Source organism: Physeter macrocephalus, chromosome 21 (genome assembly GCF_002837175.3).
Source record: "Physeter macrocephalus isolate SW-GA chromosome 21, ASM283717v5, whole genome shotgun sequence".
NCBI lineage: Eukaryota > Metazoa > Chordata > Mammalia > Artiodactyla > Physeteridae > Physeter > Physeter macrocephalus.
In genome coordinates, this window is record NC_041234.1 from 3,928,896 (window position 1) to 3,935,832 (window position 6,937).

Sequence of the window (6,937 nt, forward strand, 5' to 3'; positions counted from 1 at the left end):
AGGGTCCTAATCAGAGACCAGGGATGATTTTTCTTTTAAGGAAGAGCAAGAAACATTGCTAAGTTTGCATCGTCAGCTTAGAAGCAAGCGCCTCTCAGACGCCTTCCCTGACGACCTCTGAGGCAGGGCTCAGGGCCCCCATCACCACCAGCATGGGACAGCACGGCACCCAGAGCACGCTGCTTTCTTCACCCTGATCCCATTGTCCCCGCTGCCCCTGCTGCCCACGACTCTTGGATTCTCAACTCCTAGACTCCTGTGAGCAGCAGCTGAGCTGGCCACCTTGTAGATTATGAGAGGTTAGCCCAGAGCCCAGCCCTGAACAAGCCTTTAGTAATAATCTCAAAAACAAAATGAAGTACTGATGGGAAGAACCGAAGGCTGGGATAATGCTGCCACTGAAAATAGAGAAGCAAGCAGGAGTGGGAGTCTGACAGGCAGGAGAATCTGAGGCCACGTGGGGACAGCTGGGGACTCCACGGCAGACAACCGAACCCCGGGCTAGGTCCAGCCAGGGATGGGTGGGCAGCCCTAAGCCAGGGTGGCACAGTGAGAGACAGAGATGGGTCTGCCCTGGGCATCTCAAAGAAGAGAAGCCCCTGTCCTCCCCCCACTAGGTATAACCAGGGACGCCCACTGCCCTACTTGCTGGCCACAACACAAAGCCAACTCAACGAGAAGCAGGGCGGAGGGAGAAGAAACCTGGGCCCCAAGGAGTCTGCTCTGCCTCTGGACTTCCTGTTGTACAAGACAGACATTTCCTTACAACCTACGCCAGGTGAAACCAGGGTGTCTGTGACTTGCAGCCATGAGACCACTAACCAGCACAGGGTGGCTGAGAGTGGAGGTGAGGGTGAGGGAAGCAAGGAGGGAGGTCCGGCCCAGAGGTGAGTTTTGGGGGTTCGTGTGCTTTGTGGCAGTGGCTGAGCCCAGGAATGAGTAGACAGAATCGAAGATGCCAAAGACAGAACCATAAAAATAGCTTACACTTGGGGAGTTGGCAAAATATAACAGAGAAAGAGGTAGAGCAGGGGTGAGACGGGTAAAGACATAGAAGGCAAAACAAGTGTTTTCAGAAAGAGGCAGTAATCGAAAGTGCTGTGGAGTCAGGCAGGGCAGCATGGAGGAGGGAGTCTTAAAGACAGAGTAGATTTCCCCACCTGATGTGACTTGTTTTAGAAAACAAAGTGAAGTAGAGGTAGCAATGTGCCAGTTTGGAGCCCAGGCCTCAAGGGAACTCGGATGTTTCCACTTGCTCTGTTGCACCTCCACCATTGCCATATGAATGTGCTCAAGCTAGCCTGCTGGAGCATGCAAGACACACAGAGCAGGGCTGAGGTGCTGAAGGCCTGCAGCTGAAGCCGAACCAAATGCTAGCAGCCCTCCAGACACACGAGGAAGCCCAGTCAAAACCATAAAGACTACCCAGCTAGCTCCCAGCTGATTCCAGATTCAGAAGCCATAAATGCTTACTGTTGTTTGCCACTGAGGTTTTATGGTTATTTGTTATGCAGCATTACTGTGGCAAGAGGTAACTAATACAACAATGCCTGGCACAGAATAGGTCCTCAAAAAATGTTTAAAATACACATACTCAGAAGCTCTCCTGCAAGGCCATGAAGATGAGCTGGCTCTGCCTCTCTGCATCCCTTCTTGTCCTCCTGGGCACCCTGGCGGCTGGCACCCAGAGGGATGAAACCAGCACCCCTGCCTAAGCCCCACAGCCTGCCTTCTGCCTGGAGCCTCCCTACATGGGTCCCTGCAGGGCCCTGTTCTTCAGGTACTTCTACAACACCAGCTCCAGGCTCTGCAAGACCTTTGCTTATGGCAGATGCAGAAAGAAGCAGAACAACTTCCGGGATAAGGAGGACTGCATCAACACCTGCAATGGCTGCAACAGGCCCCAGGAGAGCTGGGCGTGCTCCCCTGAGATGCTGAAGTCCTAGGAGGCCCCCCACAGGGCTGGGCTCTGGCTGCTTCTGAAAGATTTGAGTCTCCTCCTCTGCTCACTTCCTCTCTTCCTTCTTGTTGCTTAGGTTGGTCATTTTTTAATTTATTAACACCTCCACCTGAGATGATCAGCAAGGAATGAGAAAAGTGAAATAGCATCCTACATAAGCCTTTCAAATAAACTGCCAAAGGGTTTCTGCGGGTCTAACGTGGATTTCAATGATCCATGTTATTCCAGTCAAGCCTCCACAAATGGAAATAAGAGCTGGTGACACACATTTAATATACGCAGATATATGCACACCCCGGGGCCTAGTTCCAGAATGGGATAGAGCTTAAAGAGTAAGACATCACAGAGGGAGGATGGAGAGGGAGCCAGGGGGACAGGGAAGGAAGAAAGGAAAGAGAGAAGGCGGGAAGGAGGCTCTTAAGCACAACTGTGAATTGCACACAAATTCTGTGCAAGAAGGTCAGGGCTATAGAGCCCAAGCTTAAGAGGCAAGTGTGAAGTATGTTTTGAAGTGTACACATACGTACAAAATAGAATCAGAATTTCCATTCCTGGCTCATCTGGGTTTGCTAGTCCCTGTCCACACAGCATCAGACACATTGGCAACGTAGTTACTTTTTCTCTTCCTATATAACTTCAAGTGTCTTACTTTTTATCTTAATGATTTAGACAAAAGTAAATTACAAAGGAAGCTAATTTCTTCAAAAGAAACAAACTACTCCCAATGATATTACCAAATATTTGCTTTAAAGCTTTTTAAAAGTTAAACTTAAAACGACTGGTATCATTTTTTTTCCTCAACAACATTTTTTTAAAAAGAGAACTATTCACAATAGTTCTTCTGTGTGTGTGTGTGTGTGTGTGTGTGTGTGTGTGTGTGTATGTGTGTGTGTGTGTGCACGCTTTACTCTGTCAAATACCAGGATCTAGAAAAAAGGGTTAAAAGAAATACGGGGAAAACTCAATAACAAAACCTTGGGAAATCTGATTTTCCTTTGCAAGCAATGACAATACTGAAGAACCCATCCAAGGGGGAGTGGGGAAGAGGGCTCCCTGCTCCAAAGTTCCGGCATCTTCAGCGAGCCAACAAGAGGAGGTTACACAGATTTTACTTAAACTGAAATCTGAAAACATGATACTAATCACTGGTAATGCATAATAAATATGGGGTTCCACACAAGCAAAATTAACATATAATCACATAATCCAACCATCTCTTTTGATGAGTATCTTCACTTTCTCTCCATGGCTCTGTCGATGGTGATGCTGAGCACTCAAATATCAGAGAGGAAGGAGTCCAGAAAGGAGGGAAGAGTGGATACACTGTTGGACATAAAATAAACTGAACCCTATACAGTCGCATTTAGAAAACCTTGGGGAAGGGTGTAAAATCAAACACAAATTAAAACGATGACATAAAATCGAAACCTTCCCATGCCCCGGATATATTTCATCTCATGTTATACTAGGAAACATGAAACATTTAGGAGCCTTCATGCAAACACATTTACCCTTATAACTTAATTCTACTTTCAATCTTGCTACTCAAGATCTGGTTCAAATTTCCTCCTCTAGAAATGTATTTTGCTGTCTCACTCTCTACTAATGGCCCATTGTCAGGCCTAGAGCTAAATGTAGTCCTTATTCTCATAATCCACTTTCCAAACCAGATACTTACTAAGTCTCCTCTCTCCTCAGTACTCAGTCACCAAAGACAATTTCTCTGAATCACAGAATTTCAACAGTTTTTCCCTAAATATATAATTTAATAAGCTTGTTCTCCCTCTGATAGTTTTCCTTCTGGTATTTCATTTTGCAAAAAGGTTGGGGTGTTTGGGAACTACATACAGTTGACCCTTGAACGACGTGTAGGTTAATCTGAGTATAATTTATAGTCGGCCCTCTGTATCTGCGGCTCCTCCACATCCACGGATTTAACCAACCATGGACCATGTGGTACTGCAGTACTTACTGTTGAAAGATATCTGTATATTATGTGGACCGCACAGTTCAAACCCACATTGTTCAAGGGTCAAGTGTACTTTCATCCAATAATTAAAGTTGGTCCCAAGATGAATACAATGTGGCTTCTTCCTTCAAGGAGTTTACAATCTAGGAAAGAAAATCAATATCTAAACACACACACACACACACACACACAACACACACACACAAGGAAGAAGAAGACTGTAAGTGTACTATAGAATGAAACGTAGTCAACAGTCACAAGTGCCCAAAAATAATCATTAAAGATCAGCCATTCACTAAGGCTTTTCTGACACTACTACTTGTATTATTGCATATATTTCTGTAAGATGAAGGCAGCAAGAGACCTTCGGTGTCTGCCTCTATTGGTGCCTTGGGCAAATCATTTCTCACCTCTCCCCACCTCAGTTTCTTTATATTTAAAATGGACTGATAATGATGCTTCTCTCACCACCCTTCACAGGGTAATTCTAAGAAGTGAAAGAGTCATTCAGTCTCTCTCTCTATGTAAACTTTAAAGCTCTACGAAAGCCAAGGAATTTTAAAATCAACTATACTCCAATAACATTTTAAAAAATAAAATAACACAAATAAAACTAATGAGAGGAAATCAAATAAATTAATCTTACTGAAAAAAAGAAGTCAAGGAATTTTTGCTTATAAAATGTCCTTTGTTCTGTCCATTGACAGACGAATGGGTAAAGAAGATGTGGTACATAGATGCAATGGAATATTACTCAGCCATAAAAAGGAACGAAATTGGGTCATTCGTAGAGACGTGCAGGGACCTAGAGACTGTCATACAGAGTGAATTAAGTCAGAAAGAGAAAAACACATATCGTATATTAACGCATATATGTGGAACCTAGAAAAATGGTACAGATGAACCAGTTTGCAAGGCAGAAATAGAGACACAGATGTAGAGAACAAATATATGGACACCAAGGGGGGGAAAGCGGGGGTGGTGGTGGGATAAATTGGGAGATTGGGATTGACATGTATATACTACTATGTATAAAATGGATAACTAATAAGAACCTGCTGTATAGCACAGGGAACTCCACTTCGCTGTACAGTAGAAACTAACACAACATTGTAAAACGACTATACCCCAATAGAAAAAAAAAAAAGAAAAAAATGTCATTTGTTCAAATATAGAATTTTGTAATTTCTACTCATCCACCTTCTAATAAGTACTAGCAATTCTCCTATATCAAAGGGGAATATTTTTTAATTAACAAGAGTATTCCACAAATGGCTATTATGACAAAAATATTCCAAAGTTAAATTCTTCTGTGGATTGGCAATAAGAAAAAAATATGAGGGGAAAACGATCCTATTTACAAAAGCCAAGAATAACCACAATCTATATAGGAAAAGGATTATAGGAATAAGCAAGGCAGCACAAATAAAACCATAACTTGATTAAACAGTAATATCCTATATGTCAGTGAATCACTAGAATCAGCTGTTTAGAATTCAGAAGGGGATATATGTTTTAATGTGGTGATATATTTGCAAAAATTGGGCCCCTGTGACATTTGGGGTAAAGGGGTGAGAGGGAGAAAAGAGTTTCACTTATGCACCTGTATATAAACACAATTTATATGACACAATACAAAACTTTTAAACAAAAAAAGTCAGGAAAATGTCAGTTCTTTCTAAACTGACATACTTCTATGTAATTCAAATCCAAAGACCAATGGAATTTTTAACTTGATAACATGATTTCAGAATAAACAAGTGAGAGCAGCTAAAACATTTTTGAAAATGAAGAGTGATAACAGGAAGGACAAAAGCCATACCACAGAGGAGGAACCAAGATGGCGGAGTAGAAGGATGTGCTCTCACTCCCTCTTGCGAGAACACCAGAATCACAACTAGCTGCTGGACAATCATCGACAGGAAGACATTGGAACTCACCAAAAAACATACCCCACATCCAAAGACAAAGGAGAAGCCACAATGAGATGGTAGGAGGGGTGCAATCACAGTAAAATCAAATCCCATAACTGGTCGGTGGGTGACTCACAGACTGGCGAACACTTATACCACAGAAGTCCACCTACTGGAGTGAAGGTTCTGAGCCCCACGTCAGGCTTCCAACCCTGGGGGTCTGGAAACGGGACGAGGAATTCCTAGAGAGCCAGACTTTGAAGCCTAGTGGGAATTGATTGCAGAACTTTGACAGGACTGGGGGAAACAGAGACTCCACTCTTGGAGGGCACACACAAAGTAGTGTGCATATCAGGACCCAGGGGAAAGAGCAGTGACCCATAGAAGACTGAACCAGACCTACCTGCTAGTGTTGGAGGGTCTCCTGCAGAGGTGGCGGGGTGGCTCTGTTTCACAGCGGGGCCAAGGACACTGGCAGCAGAAGTTCTGGGAAGTACTCCTTGGTGTGAGCCCTCCCAGAGTCTGTCATTAGCCCCACCAAAGAGCCCAGGTAGGCTCCAGTGCTGGGTCGCCTCAGGCCAAACAACCAACAGGGAGGGAACCCAGTCCCACCCATCAGCAGAGAAGCAGATTAAAGTTTTACTGAGCTCTGCCCACCAGAGCAACAGTCAGCTCTACCCATCACCAGTCCCTCCCATCAGGAAACTTACACAAGCCTCTTAGATAGCCTCATCCACCAGAGGGCAGACAGAAGAAACAAGAAGAACTACAATCCTGCAGCCTGTGGAACAAAAACCACATTCACAGAAAGATAGACAAGATGAAAAGGCAGAGGGCTATGTACCAGATGAAGGAACAACATAAAACCCCAGAAAAACAACGAAATGAAGTGGAGATGGGAAACCTTCCACAGAAAGAATTCAGAATAATGATAGTGAAGATGATCCAGGACCTCGGAAAAAGAATGGAGGCAAAGATCGAGAAGATGCAAGAAATGTTTAACAAAGACCTAGAAGAATTAAAGAACAAACAAACAGAGATGAACAATACAATAACTGAAATGAAAACTACACTAGAAGGAATCAATAGCAGAAT

General features: G+C 43.8%; 1 protein-coding gene across 7 annotated transcripts in view; it reads right to left on the minus strand.

Moving 5' to 3' along the window:
* SH3KBP1 (SH3 domain containing kinase binding protein 1) overlaps positions 1-6,937 on the minus strand; it is a 346,648-nt gene that overhangs the window by 182,506 nt on the left and 157,205 nt on the right. The gene's annotated exons all lie outside the window — the stretch shown is intronic.